Source organism: Ipomoea nil, unplaced genomic scaffold (genome assembly GCF_001879475.1).
Source record: "Ipomoea nil cultivar Tokyo-kokei standard unplaced genomic scaffold, Asagao_1.1 scaffold0785, whole genome shotgun sequence".
Taxonomy (NCBI): domain Eukaryota; kingdom Viridiplantae; phylum Streptophyta; class Magnoliopsida; order Solanales; family Convolvulaceae; genus Ipomoea; species Ipomoea nil.
The window spans coordinates 125,837-140,416 of NW_017617213.1; the positions used below are offsets into that span (position 1 = coordinate 125,837).

The 14,580-nt window shown below is 35.7% G+C and overlaps 1 pseudogene across 1 annotated transcript; it reads right to left on the reverse strand.

Annotated features, from left to right (window-relative positions):
- Positions 1 to 5,047: 5,047 nt before the first annotated feature.
- Positions 5,048 to 13,820, reverse strand: LOC109177062 (annotated as a pseudogene). Its single transcript, XR_002053513.1, has 20 exons — positions 13,530 to 13,820; positions 13,137 to 13,311; positions 12,335 to 12,543; positions 11,913 to 12,081; positions 11,703 to 11,799; positions 10,925 to 11,051; positions 10,686 to 10,801; positions 10,366 to 10,460; positions 10,129 to 10,281; positions 9,713 to 9,770; positions 9,521 to 9,628; positions 8,334 to 8,586; positions 7,781 to 7,965; positions 7,273 to 7,365; positions 6,890 to 6,988; positions 6,220 to 6,351; positions 6,077 to 6,121; positions 5,738 to 5,905; positions 5,423 to 5,497; positions 5,048 to 5,321 (listed from the first exon to the last, which is right to left on the reverse strand). The product of XR_002053513.1 is annotated as a cleavage and polyadenylation specificity factor subunit 2-like (transcript).
- Positions 13,821 to 14,580: the final 760 nt, after the last annotated feature.

Here is a 14,580-nt window from a genome sequence, read left to right on the forward strand (position 1 = left end):
TGTAAACACTGCCTTAAAAGCTATTGCCGGAGACCGTGCAAGTCTTTAACCTGGGTGCTTTCGATCAGCAAACACAGAATAACTCACGTATTGCTTTTGCACTGAGAATACGTATTCTCACTGGAATTATTCTTGTGAATGAGGTTTGGAATGCATGGTATTTATAAGGTATTGAACCAATTGCCTTCCCCACCACATCCACAAAGAAAAACGCAAAGAGCGGAGAAATGATCATGCTTCTCTATTCAAATACTCAAATAACATCAGGAAGCTAATAGCAAGCAAATCCCAAAGGCAGTGAACTCTCAAGAACATTACTGTGAAACATTTCATCACAAATTCTACCATAACATGCTCATTTCTAATCGAAATTCAACGAAATTAAAGTCCAAACGTGCGTCATGTCAGCCCCAAGGTACCGAGCCACAAGGACCCGTGACACCCGGTCCGAAACGACACGTAGCTGAGCCACAAGGGCCCGGTCACTGCACAGGTAGCCTGTAACAGAGCTTGCGGCGGGGCTAGAGGAGCCCCGCCGCCTGGGATCGCCCAGCGATGGCCTAGGGCCACGGCCCTTGCATAGGGCTGTGCCCTAGAGCCGTCCCATCACGGCCCTAGCCAGCGGCTCCCCTCATGGGTCGTTGGCTAGGCACGTGACTCTAGTTGGTGCACACTGTGTTGTGCACCAGAGTCTTCTTCTTCACCTGTAAGGCATTTTCAGACAATTTTCCACTTCCAAAACATCATACAACACCAACAAATCATCTAATAGCTCAAACACACAACATTCTAGCATTTCTACTAATTTCTATCCACATAACAGTGACTTCACAGAGTCAAAAGAGGTTGGGAATCCATGGGGTTATACCTTGTGCTTCTTCCTTTTCTTGTGTGGATCCCTTCTCTTGTCTTTCTCAGATGATACCACATTCACCACCTATTTCTGTGATTTTTCTTTCTCTGTTAACAGACTTGGAGTGGAGGAAGCAATGGAAGAGATCCGGAGGAATGAAGGGGGTACTATTCTATTTATATGGGTTCAAAACCCTGGGTAGATCATCAATGATTGGTTGGTGGCAAAATGGTAATTTGGCTTGACTCCTTAAAAATATCAGACAAGGGAAGGTGGAGTCTAGTGGTTCACCAAGCATCATGGACCAAGGTCTAGAATCATGGTTTTAAAATAGTTTTGGGGTAAAAATGCATTTTTCTAAAAATACTTTCTAGACAACCACTTAGTTTAGGTTTCTCAGATTTCTACCGGTTTCACTCAGATTGACTTTCGGATCAAAAAATAGGTACGCAATGTACCCGAGGATTTAGGATTTTAGATTTAAAATAAGTCCCGGTGTTGAATTTATTTAAAAGTGGTTCAAAATAATTTATTCAGACACCGATTTCATCGCAAAAATATATATATATATATATATATATATATATATATATATATATATATATATATATATATATATATATATATATATATATATATATATATATATATATATAGAGTGAAAATGGCTATTTTGAAATTTCTTAAAAACGAATTTATAAAATTAAATTTTGGGTTGTCACAGTAGTGGTGCTAGAGGCACGGACCATGCGAATGACACTTCGGTGCTACCATGTTGGTGGACTTGTTGGTGGTTACGGAGTGGGGCATGTAGTTGCTCCGGATGAATAAGGGAGGCGATATAAGGGTGGCGTGGAGGTACAGGTTGGAACTGATATAAGGATGGGGAGGAGTAAAGGTTGGAACTTGGTATAAGGTTGGAAGATGGATTGTGTGTTCTGGTGACTATTTGCTAATTGTTGATTATTGAGTCCCGATGCTTGTCTTTAATTGTTAATTATGTGCTTGCATGTTTATTATATCTTACAAATGTAGGATGCATGTTAGTGGTATTTGTAATGTTGATCCGTTGTTATATTCTAAGTCTTGCCCTTGATTTGAAAGCAGTGATGCCTAAGACTATATATATATTCCAATTTCAAAATGATTTCCTATATTTATATTTATTGTACTTAACGTTTGGGAGTGGATTACTCAGCATTATTCGCTGACGGTTGCTACAATATGTTTTTCAGGTAATGATCATTAGCTGAGGAGCGCGCTAGATGGACTCGTAGTTTTAGTCTAGTTAGTCCTAGTTGTGGTATTTGGCCTGCGTGCCGTGGATTGTAATGGTTTATCGACTTATGAATTTCACCGGCCTGTCTGGATAGTCTTAGCCTGTGCATCTAGGTTCCAAACCTAGGTGTGGCATAACACCCCGACGATTATGTTTAGTGTATGCTCTATTTGGATAATTATTATTAGTCTGCCTTTATTTTATAAGTCTTTTTTTTTTCAAAAAAAAAAAAAATTATAAGTCTTTAAATGCTTTAAAAATTAGGGGTGTTACAGTCATGATGTACACCCGACCCGAGTATGGCGGGGTATATGACTACCACACATCTCACAACACATGAAACATGTAGGGGAAAAACTACCACTACCAAATATCAATAGGTGCTTGTAAGATAAAGAGTTCATAGTACAACTAAGATCATAGTCATATACCAAGACTATGTGATCTAATGGTATCTGGGTTGGACTTCCATTTGGAAGGTTATGAGTTTGAGCCTCAGTGGAGGCGTTATTGGTTCTTTTTGTTTCAGTTGGTTGAGAAAGTATATGAACAGATACTACAATGTAATAGGACCAGTGACATCCAAAATTGTTTATAATTATGAATATATAGCTTTATAATTATGAACATATAATTCAGTAATTATGAACATAAAGTTATGTAATTGTGAATATAAAGTTCAATAATTATGAATATGAGTTCAAAAATTATGAATATATAACTTTATAATTATGAACATAGAACAGTGTCCACCTTGTAAGGTAAACACAGTTCCACAGCATAACGATTGCATGTGGCTCTATGCTACAACGAGTAACCCAATTAGACATGACACACTACCAATAAAAAAATAAAAAATAAATTTAATAAAAAAAGAGGAAGATAATGATAATGCTACTCAAAAGAGAATTAAGAAGAATTAGAGAAATTTAAATAAAAAATAGTACTCTGTATTTTTTTTAGACTATCACTTTTAGACTAACGTTATTACAAAGTTGCAAAGATTTATTTTAGTGACAATTATAATCAATATCTCATATATTATCTTGCATTTATATACTTTAAATTACCAATTTAAATAAACAAATTCAACATTTATTTACCTATGTATGCACCTTCTATATAATATTGCATTGATATACTTTGAAATACTTATTTAAAAATAATTATTGGGCATTACCCCATTCGCACAAAGCGCGTAAAAAAAATTAGTATTTTAATAAATTTTAAAGAACTATAGAATCTTCTTGGAAAAAGCATCAAATAGGTCATCGGACATTTACTATTCGTGCAATTGGACCACCGAATAGAAAAATGTGCAATTGAATCACATCTAACTCTATAAATTTGTGCAAGTAACATTTATAGCAGGTTATTTGTAGGTAAAACTGATTTTTTTATTTTTTATTTTAAATGTACTGTGGACGGAGGAGACACCATCCTCCTCCGTTTAGGCCGCCAGGGTAGCCTCCTCTGTTCAAGTTGTCGATGGATGGAGGAGGCAGCTTTGCCTCCTCCGTCTAGATCTACTGAGAAGGAGCAATCATGCAGTGCCAATTTTTAGATTTTTGTGGCTCCGTTCTTATAAATAAATAAGGCCCTACTAAAAGTATAAGTGCAATTTAAAATCAATACTGTAAAATATATGACTCTTCTTTTTAGTTACAGAATAATTTTGCTATGCTCAATTAATTAGGTCCTAATTATTAGGAAAGAGAAGTGATGATGAGTTTTAGGATTAATTGTAGATTTTATTTTATTGAAATAAGGGTCAAATATGTCACCCAACTAGGGATGACAATGTGCCCCGTCCCTATAGGGGATGGGGATGGGGACGGGGACAGGGAAAAAAATGCGGGGATCGGGGACGGGGACGGGAAAACCCCTTCCCGCTCCCGAAAATTAAATAAATAAATATATATATATATATATATATATATATATATATATATATATATATATATATATATATATATATATATATATATATATATATATATATATATATATATATATATATATATATATATATATATTAATTATTTTAGGATTATGAATTAGATTATTAGTTGTATTAGATTTTAAAATTAAAATATCAGAAGTCACATTGCCAGTAACTCTAATTCCCTAAGACCTAAGTCGCAGACAAACTCACAGACACTCTGAATATTGAATATGCATATATTGGATTAGTTGAATATTGAATGTTGATAGTATTCAATAATACTTGTAGTGTATATATAACAACAATAAGTAAATGATACCATTGATTTCAATTTTTTTATATAAAAAAATTGTAATAGTTTGATATTTGACTATGGGTTTATCGGGGATGGGGATTCTCTGTCCCCGCTAAATTTTCCGCAGGGACGGGAAATTTTTCTCCGTCGGGGACGGGGACGGGGATGGGGTTGGGGTAGCGGAGACAGGGAGTATACTCCCCGCTCCCGCCCCACCCCGTTGACATCCCTACACCCAACTGCACACCAACCTTCGTCTCCTAGTCATGGAGATGAAACTCTTCAACTCCGGCCATGGAGACGAAGCTCTTCGACTCCGGCTATGGAGACAAAGCTTGTCGAAGATGAATCGTCTCTGGCAAGTTTTTTTTTTTTTAACTTTTTTTTAATTTTAATTAATTATTTTATTTAAAATTAGTTTTAAAAATTATTTTTAAAATTGGTAACCTACCATTCCACGTAAATAGATCATTTTAAATAAAATAACCTATTATGCACAGGGACCTATTACATAATTTTGTGTTGTACAGGGACCTAATTGCATCTATTTTTAGTTTGGTGGCATAATTATACTTTGGTGTGCAATTAAGTGGCCTATTTGACCCTTATTCCTTAATTTTAAGGTACCAAACGTTCTTTATGAAATCAATTGAGTGTCGCAGTACAATACACACCTCTCGGAAAGCGATTTTGACAAAAATTAAGGTGATTGAATGTATACAATCCTTCTTACATAGGCAAATGCATACCAGCCTGTCCTGTGATACATTCAGCCTATTGCGAAAAATAAGTCAAACTCGAACATATCAAATTCCCGAGGAATGAAGATCTCTTCCAACTCAGATTTAGAGGGATAAAATTGTGAATATAAATACTCCCGAATTGTGTAATATTCTTCAGAAAGTGGCCCCTCAAGAATGATATGTTGTATAGCAGCAGCACCACCACCCTGTAAGTAATCAGAATCTCAATTAAAAAGTAAACATTACAAGTGCTCCAATATAATGCTACCAAAAAAAAAAACAATTGAGAAGGAATTGAAGCATTCACCCTTTGGCTTGCATCTCCTACTTTTCGCAAAGTCACATACTCCCCACACCGTAAGGCTCCACCTGCAAATTCTACCTGAAAACACGAGATTTAACATTACTCCTTTGCATGCACAAGAGCAGTAATAGTATAGTATCATCAGAGAGTTTTTAAAATGCCTTTGGGAAACATGCCATGCCACTTTTTTCTTTACCAAAATATCACACCTCCCATTTTTACAAAGGGACATTGTAATAAAAGGTATTTGAGAAAAATTCCATAAATAATAATAATAATAATAATAATAATAATAATGATAAACAACAACAACAATACCTGCACACCCTTGCTTGCAAGAAACTGCTTGAAATCTGACAGTTTTAGGTCTCCAACAAGTACTGTCTTATGTGGTGGAGCAGAATCTGAAAGAGGAAGTAAAGACAACATGCCACTGTCTGTTTTCCCCACTTCAGCATCAACCCATGCTATTTCATAGTCTCCAAGCTACAATTACACAGACAATAACAAATGAGAGATACATCGAAAAAGGCCCAACATAAAGGGTTGAAGACTGTAAGTGCTACATATTCTAGTTGGTCAATCTCATTTTGAAATACTGGACTGGACATTCCAGAACAGAGTACAGCAAATATCGCCACACTACATTGAACTTACTTTCTTAAACAGCACATTGCTCATTAATTTCTCGGATAGTTGCACCTATCATAGAAATGAGCAGAAAACAAAAACAAAACTTTGATCAGTATTAGCATTTTGAAATAATTGTCTACACATACAACAATTTGGGAATATACAACCTTATAAGCACACAAATCTGAAGTAACATCAATCGTTTCTTCAATTTGGGGAGCATAAACATGTGGGCATACATGCTTCAGACAATGTTGTTTCAAATGCTCTGTTGCTTCAGCTGTGCCATGTACCAAAACCTGTAGATCAAAACAGAACACCAGCTGATTAGCATTACAGAGATGGATATCTGCATGCAGTCTACCAAAAGGGTTAATAAAGTTCAGTAGAAAAATGATTGCTTTTTAAAAGTGCAAATTAGACTACAGAAAGAAAGAAGTAGCAAGTTAGCTTATGGGCACAGAAATACAAAGTAGATAGAGAACAAACTAATTTGATGTTATTCTATTAAAAGATAAGGTCCTGATAACCCGTGGTTCAAGGTGAGGCCTCCCCAGATCCCAGTAGGTAATAGCATTTTCACTAGACTTCCCATCAAATAAAAATACTCAGTATTATGGTTTATGGACATCACACATATGAGCTATAATACGATAAAATGCAATGCTAGACTCTACACTCGCTTATATTATTAATATGATCAAATTGGAAAAACCAATGTTTGGTGACACAACTTAACTTAGATAATTTCTTCCATTTTAAAAAAAAAAAAAAAAAAAGATCAAAACAAAAGATACTACACATGACACCACCAGTAGAACAGAAGTGTGTACATACAAGCTTTAAGGGAGCAACATGGGCAAGAATAGATTTGATTGAACGACCATCAGAGCGGCCTTCAAAATCCATGTAAACCAAGGAACACTTGACTTGGACCTGTGTAAGATGAAAGTACAGAACCCCATTAAAAACACAGTATCATCAATAACACTGAGAAATTTAACCTGTCAATTTTTACGAGTTTGAACTAGATAGCAGCAAGCAATATTTTTTTGTAAGTGAAAAAAAAAACAATAAATAAATAAATAACCCAACAAGGTGAGTACTAACTAAAAACAAAAGATAAGCCAGTCTGCCAAGCTATGTGCTCCAGTTTAAAGGTGTTAAAAAAAATCTTTAACTATGCGTCTATGCTCAATGAAGAAAATGTAAGGACTTACAGTTAACTCAGAAGATACAACTTTTGATGGTGTAGTATCAAATATCAGGCTAGCAGATCCCTCATCAAGCTTTCCATGAAGATCTCCATCAACCTAAGTAGAAAATCTCATCAGGTTGAATTATCTAAAAATAGTATTCCACATAAATTCTAATTATATAATTTCATGTCTGTTTTTTTTCACAGTTTATTCACTCCCATCCATCCCTCCTTTTCCATATGATAAAGATATGTAGTGAAGGTCTAAAATTCATGTTACAGAACCCTTTAAAGTGGAGTTCTAAAACTATGATACATATGATTAAAACTAAGCATAACGAAATGGTCAACTGACAGAATGCTAAAATGTACTTCAACACCCTCGTGAACTATCCATAATAGATTCAGAAGTTACACTATACCTAGCAAATGCACACTGCAGATAAAAGGCTATAATTTCTTTCAATTTTTCCTTTTCTTTCCCCTCCAGATCAATAAGACTTAGAAGCATACCAAAATCAAGAACTCACAGGCATCAATGATAACTCCATATGTTCTTCCTGGATGACATAATCATCAGGATTGATGACTTCACCAAAATCATCCCAATCAGAGGACTTAACATAGCAGGGAAACATTGGTGCGACACTAGAAGAAGGTAGAACAAACCCATCAATCAATACATCCTTGTAAGGACCAACTTGTAGACTGGTAGCTGCAAAATTGATATGCCTTGAGATTAATTAAAACTGGATGAAGAATTTTCTGGCCTAGACTGCCTATATATAGGTTTAAATTTTGAAATTAAATTACATGGAATAAATGTTATGCAAATAAATTACTGGAATCTACACACCAGTGGAAAGAAAAAGAAAAAAAAAAAACCCATTCCAAACGTTCCCCCCTCTATTTGAAAATTTATAGCAGATAAGTAATATGAGTAAATTTATTCCCCTTCTATTAAAAATAAATAAGACCTCCTAGTCCCCTCAGCCATTTCAGCTATGCCTATAACTCTGTCTATATTATTAATATCCTAGGAGAGCCAATTCTTCAATAGAATAGCATCTTTTTGAACATTACCATTTAATGAAGTATGTTTGACATTAGATGAATCAATGACCATTGGGTCACTCGTAAGAGTGTCAACTCCAAGAGATGCTTTTGATTCTTCATCTTTAATCATACTAGCTTTGAGAGCTTCCTCCTTTACCCTATTTTGCTCCTCCTCATAAGCAGCTAGCTCTTCTCCAACCAAAGGTATCCTCTTTGACATGGTAACTTTAACTACTTTAGGAGGTGGATCAGACTGAAGCATACGCGCTAGTGTGCCAAACTATATGTAAGTTCAAGGAGCCAAGCAAAAACATGTTTCATTAGATATACAATAGATGATTGAACAAGAACGTGTGATTTTTTCCAAATAAAAAGATTGAATGTCAATAAATAAATGCAGATTAGAAAGTGATGACAATTTAAAATTTATTTGGTGGTAGATAGGAATACCTTGATGACCAAAAGTTACAAATAATATGTGTAATTCAGTGTTGTTAAGGCGTCGCCTAAGCTTCCGATCAGTAGAGACCAATCGCCTATCAAGCTCGCCTTGCCTGAAATGGATGAGGCGAGCTCGTGTGTCGTCCAAGCGTATTGGACACCTAACCCGGTACTAAAACATGAATTGATATATGATATTATATATTTATATATACGGCACCTCGCCATGAAAGTCCGCCTTAACAACAATGATAATTCATACATAGCAAATTTTTCAATATGATATCGGGGAAATCACCATTTTAGTCCTCAATTGTTTCCCAACTGTCAATGTAGTCGCTAGTTTTCAATTTCAACCAATTTGATCATCGAATTGTTTAAAATTTCGTCAATTAAACCCTTTTAGGCGGCCAAATTGACAAAATTTTAAAAATGTGGAAATCACTATTTTGGTCCCGGTAAGGGTTTACTTGACGAAATTTTAAACAATTCAATGATCAAATTGGTTGAAATTGAAATCTAGGGACTACATTGGCAGTTGGGAAACAATTGAGTGACCAAAATGGTGATTAACTCATATGATATCTTATCCATTTTTTGGGGTAACCATAATCCTGAAATGTTTTTAGGAAATATAAGTATATGTTATGAAACAATTAAGACACATTCACCCATCTAGTCACATTCCAGCACAAAGAGCAATCAATTGAATATTTGAATGCAGAGAAAGAGTACACTAAAACATCTAATCTGTAGACAGTGCATAAACAAACCTGCCCTCTTTCGGTGAATAAAACAAGATTCCTTGTATCGGTAGCCCATTCAACAAATATATCATGTGAAAATCCAGCCTCTAGACTTGCCATGGATGCCAGAACCACCTAAAAAGGACATGTTCCCAAATTATAAAACTAAATAAAGACACATCAAGATACCATCTGTTTTAATTAAACAGGCATCCTAACCTTGGGACCTTCTGGCAACTTTTCAAGCTCACTCTTGTTTACCAAAAGTGTGATATGCCTGTCAATTTATGAAATAAATGCTATGGTTAATTTTTTGAAATCTGGAAACACTAAATGGCTTCAACTAGCAGAAATTTTGAGTAGGCTAAGGCAATTGCAAGCAGTACAAAGGCCGCAGAGAACAAAAAAGTAGAGGGACTGAGGGAGTAGTGTTTTGAAAACAAAATTATGATGGCATTTGAACATGCTGTTATTAAGGAGATAGACTGGTCAGTCTGGGGCTACCTGAGATTTAAAATTGTGCACCTATAGTAAGGGTTAACAGAACAAGTACTTTTGTCCAGATGGTAAGCTTGCCACTAAAGAGAAAGTCTGATAAAATTAATGGTAAAGTGGGTGGAAGAAACTGATCTTACTTCAAAAGAAAAGCATTATCCCGTCTGTCCTCAAAAAGACTTGGCTATTGAATCACTCATCCACTCAAGGAAGCTCTTGACATAGTCAATTGTACTTGATGCAACATATGTGAGAAAAAATATGGAATAGCTCAAACCCTTTTGATGCCAGTGCTGGAATTTTCAAAGAAAATAAAAAAAGGGAAATCATTACAATTACCTGGTGATGCAATGACTACAGTTTCATTACCAACTAACCTGCTCTAGCAACAAAATGAGTTCCAATACGCGACCAGCAGTATCTACAGGTAGTAATACTTTTCCACCAGCATTTAGAGTCTTCTCAATGCTATCTGTGGTAAATAAGGGAATATGTTTGCATAAGTACTGAAAGAAAAAACAACCTCCATGTAAGTCAAGTCCAAAGCTGAATCACTGGACTCTTCTAGAGGACTGGTAATAGATTGTTAATTTAAGCAGGCAAGAATATGTTTTAATTATCATTTAAAAAGAAGCAAAATCTGGCCGACTGCTAAAAAATTCAATAATTTTCAAATTACTCAAGGAGCAACTTTTACCTAGAAATTCTTGATCCCTCTGACGTCTTGAAGGCTGGTTGCTCAAAGCATTATAGGCATCAGTAATTAGGACAGCAGGGCGAACAAAAGACTCTAAAATGGTTCCATTTAAAAGCCTGATAGAAGCAGCGGAAAGTCAGTTTCATAATTACACAAGTTATTCCCTAACACCCTAAACCCTAACTCTACACACTAATACAATAATTACACAAGTTATAACAAATATTATAATGCATGACCTTTCTTTGCGATGATTAAAGTCAACAGCATATATAACATCTTCCCCATCTTTTGTTATCTTCCAGACTGTACCCCCTAGTAGATGACCAGATACATGTGGAGCAATGACAACTCCTTCACCTTTCCCTGGCATTAGTTAACAATTTTCAACAAGAGATAACCAAAAGATAAATTTCATTACTCCACACCCAAAAAAAAAAAAAAAAAAAAAAAAGAAGAGTTAACTAAACAAAAATAAGAATCAAAAAGTTGTATAACATTAATGGGGTCAAGATAAAATTAATTAAGAAAATCCTAACAAGATTCACTTTCTTGAGTCTTTGAAAACCCCCTACCCTCAATCTCTTTCCCTGTTTTTCTTTGGCTCATCATGTTGATTTCTATTTTTTTGTTCATAAGCCCAAGACTGCTACTCTATTCTCCTAGAGTCTCCCTTACTCTTTTCTTCATTTTTGTTGTAAATAAAATAAGTTTGTCCTCTTTTTAGGGCAGGGGTGGGGTTGGCGGCTGAAGCTTCTGAGCTTAGGTCTATAGGGCATCATCTTGGCCAGCTAAGTCAAGGTTCATTGGCATTGTTTTCACACATTTTATAGTACCCGATACTTATTGAAAAACTATACCCTTAAGTTATGAAAACAAAAAGCTCAACTAGGTTTAGGGTGCAATGACTTTAGTTGGGTCCATATACACTTCATTCTAGACAAGACAAAACAAGATTAAATTAGTTGAATTAAGAATATCTAAGGAAAATCTCAACAAACAAAATACAATGCTTACCGGACATATGATAGTTCTGAGAGTAGGTTAATCTGGTGACACTTTGGAATGCAAAATCAATGTCATCCAGGGTAAACAAATTAAAATCGGACACTTGCTACAAAAAAAAAAAAAAAAAAAAAAAAAAAAAAGAGTAAAGGAGTAAGCAATGTGAACAAGAACAACCCATAGGAAAGATAATTTTTATAAAATGATGTAATAGAGGTTTACCTTACGCGAGAGATATTGATCATACATAGTTAATAATCCTAATCTATAAACAGGTTCAGTGGCGTAAACAGGAGCAGCTAATCCAAAGTGTTTCATGGCATAGGGCAGGGCACCAAGGTGAAGGGTGTCTGGATACGAGAGCAGCACGGCATCCACTGTTGATGCTACCCTGAATAGATGTACAACATTTTTAAATAGAAAATACTAATGTGTTAGTAATTAGAGAGGACAAAATGTTGTTGTCAAAACTATGCAATTTACAATCTGCTTATGTGCCCTAAATAAGGATTACAATCAATTCTCAATTCTTGGCTGGAACAAAATCATTTGCAAAAGTAGTAATTCCAAAAAACTAAATTAATATTGAAGCATTTCAAGTTGAATATGTGTGCACACAAACATAGAGAGACAGACAGACCGACCTGGACAGGGGTTGGAGAAGAGAGGTATCAAAGTGGTCATTCCAACCACAGTCAATAAGGAAGTTAAAGCCATCAACGGAGACAAGGTAGGAGAGAGGGTTTTCGTTATACACTCCACACAATGGCTTCACCTGCACTGAAGTTCCCATGGCAGTGATTCTCTTTGCTTTCAACTGAGCTTTGCAGTTGTGAGGGAGAAGGCTTTCCGTCTAAACCAGTGAGAAAAATACCAATAATTTGAATAAATACATTATTGACACACAAATACTAACATAATAATTGAAAGTCAAAATGTGAAACCAGTGAGAAAATATAAAATGAAATAGCATCAAGTATACAATTTGAATAACAAAAACATTCAAATAACAAAATGAACTCCACATTTCCATTGAGTTACTATTAACTAATAACATTATCCCATATGAGTATTCAAATATCATTCCGTAATAATTTTTCCGTACTCCCTAACATTTGAATGACAAAGTAACAACAAATTAACAGCAGCAGCACTTGAGCAAAATTAGCTGGTTTCAACTTTCAAGAGCAGAGACTCTACAAAGTTGACAAGATTAATATTCAAATATCATTCTATCTTGCCTGTTAAAAAATCGGTTTCTGTCAGTTTCTCATGTAATGATTAATTAGAATATACTATTCAACCTCCCCATTTGGTTGTTGCTTATTCCACGTAAAACGCAGAAAGATTATCTCGAAATTGCAACTTACAAAACGAAGGAAACACACAATTACAAAAATGAAACGTCAACTGATAAACATTTGTCGTCACTGCAGGGTAGATTACCAGAGAAAGATTGTGAGGTTGCAAGCTTGTATCACTATGTGCCTGCGTCTCATACTCTTAGCTTTGCAGATTCCGGCATTGCTGTGCGAGACTGGGGGAGGAGAGACCCTTGCAGATTCCGGCGTTGATGCGCAGCGAGACTGGGGGAGGAGGGGTAAATTCCAACTCTACAAGTCTACAAACATCAAACATATAAAACATTTAAACATACTGCATACACACTAAAAAGTAAAAACAGAATATAGAAACATACACACTGGAAACTGGAAAGTGATAACTTAAGAAATACAATTTTATTATTAGCAAGAAAAAAAAAATCACACAACAAAACTTGTTAACAAGGCAGTATTAATACTCTAGGAAATATAAATAAATAAATAAATAAAAACAGACCTCGTAGTCTGGTGGACTGCTGGCCGTGGAGTCGAGGGCTGGTGGACTGGAGCAGACGACGGCGAACTGGAGAAGAGTAGAAGACTGGCCGCCGGTGGATTACTGAGCAGACGACGGACTGACGCAGAGCTGGAGAAGACTCGTGGACGACTGGACGGTGGACCTCGTGGTGGCCGGCCGCCGGACGCCGGTGGAGCAGTGAGTAGACGACGGGCTGACGGAGAGGTGAGGCCTGAGGGAGACGAGACGAGTCGCAGTCGGCAGTGCTGAAGCCGCAGAGGGAAAAGGGAATTAGGATTTATGGATTTTCTATTTCAGATATGGAATTAGGGATTAGTATTTGACATATTACATTATATATTTATTTTTTGAAAGATAAGGAGATGGATTCATTAATAATCAATCAACACCGAAATGTAGGTCGGTGGCTCAGCGAACCACGATCCAAAGTTAGACAAAGAACCAGACACTCGTGCTAACATGTGGGCAACATGATTTGCTGACTTATATATATATATATACTAGTTATGACACGCACTTTGCACGATTAGACCAATGCCCAATGTGTATTTATAAATTAGTGTTCCTTAATTGGTTAAATTATTCATATAATAATGAGGGAAAGAACACATGCTTGAAACAAATTGAAACCTGTTTCTGTCTCCACCACTCAGAAATTTTTTTTTTATAGAGCCACAAAAATTGGCAAAGTAAATACTCATCAGGAGTGATTCCTTCCAACATCATTTTTTGAAACAAATTGAAACCTGTTTCTTCTTCACCATCCTGTACAAAGCCAACAATAATCGCATTCCAAGATATATGATCTCTACCTGGTATTAGATCAAATTGTTGCATAGCATCACCAAGAGATCCAGATTTGGCATACATATCTACTAAAGCATTTCCCACAAATAGATTAGATGCAAACTTATTCTTGATTATGATAGAATGCAATTGTTGCCCCAAATATAAATCTTCCAAACAAGCACATGCACTTAAAATGCTAGTGTAAGTATATTCATCAGGTTGAAAACCAAAGAACATCATA